The following is a 1,427-nucleotide window of genomic DNA, read 5'->3' on the forward strand; positions in this document are numbered from 1 at the left end:
ACAGGAAAAGAAAAGAAGCTTTATTTTAGGATATGAATATTTGTTTGGCATGTAAATATATTAAAAATGGAAAAGTGGGGGAAAAAAGAGAGAAAGAGAGAGCAAATTGGCAAAGGTCTGTCTCAAATCACAGAGAACAACTTTGAGGGATTGCTAAGAGGGAAAGTATATCTTAAGTGACCTTACAGTCAGGAATATTGGCAATGTGAAGGGTGTTCCATTTTATTCTCCAGCAGCAGCAGAATATGCAAGCAAATTTGGCATAGAGAAAGATTCTAAAATGCCTTCTAAAATGCACATTTTCTCTCATGCAAAGTGCCGATAAAAAAAGGAAAGAGTTGAAGGAGGTACAAAGAGGGGAATGAATTTTAGTTTGCTGTCCACACAGCAGTGGAGAAAATGAAGCAGGCAGTTGTACATGTTGGCATTGCACAAGAGAATGTCTTTTCTTTCTTTTCATTTAAAAGTTTTATTAGTTTCTGTCAATGTTAGAATTCTTCAGAGAGCATCTGTAAGTCATGTCTAAAACAGCAGAAATTATACCAGAACAGATATCCTGTCCACTTTGTTGACTTAGAGCTGGAATGTAAATGAAATCTGAATCTGGTGAAAACACAGAGATGTGGCAATCTGCGGCCACATATTCATAAATGTATGCTTCTCACACATTCACCTTAAACAGCCATGGATAGGGAAGGGTTTGTACCATCACTTGAATTCCAGAAATTTCAAAAACATTTTACAAACCATGATGAAGTTAAGGTGACAACTCAACGTACAGCTGAATTTCCCTTAAGGGGAAACTTAATGCACAATCGAATTTCAAGAGAAGGAATTTAGTCCACCTGGGTAAAGCCTGTGCCTTCCAATTTTCATTGAAATAACAGAGAAGTATGGAAACAGGCAGAGAAAACCAGTCTGAGGACTTAGAAAGGGAAAATGACCTCAGTATGCCAGAAACTTTGGGGAACTTCTACATGATAGACACACACAGGACCAGATCGAGGGAGCACCGACCACCCTGCAACCTCTGAAAGCCTCAAGTTCACAGCTTAGATTGGGAATGATGGCAAACATGGGCCAGTGAAGAGACAAGGTGGGTATCTCCAGAACCTCAGCAAAATGCTTGGTGCTGATGGGAAGAAGAGGGTCATCTCTTGGCTGCCTTTTTGCAGAAGGTTTGATGCTTTCGAACTGTGGTGCTGGAAAAGACTCTTGAGAGTCCCTTGGACAGCAAGGTGATCAAAACAAATGATCAAAGGAAATTAACCCTAAATATTTATTGGAAAGACCCTTGCTAAAGCTGAAACTCCAATACTTTGGCCACCTGATGTGAACAGCCGACTCATTGGAAAAGATCCTGATGCTGGAAAAGATTCAGGGCAGGAGGAGAAGAGGGTAGCAGAAGATGAGATGATTGGATGGCA

This window comes from Ovis canadensis, chromosome 18, assembly GCF_042477335.2.
Source record: "Ovis canadensis isolate MfBH-ARS-UI-01 breed Bighorn chromosome 18, ARS-UI_OviCan_v2, whole genome shotgun sequence".
In the NCBI taxonomy this organism is placed as follows: domain Eukaryota; kingdom Metazoa; phylum Chordata; class Mammalia; order Artiodactyla; family Bovidae; genus Ovis; species Ovis canadensis.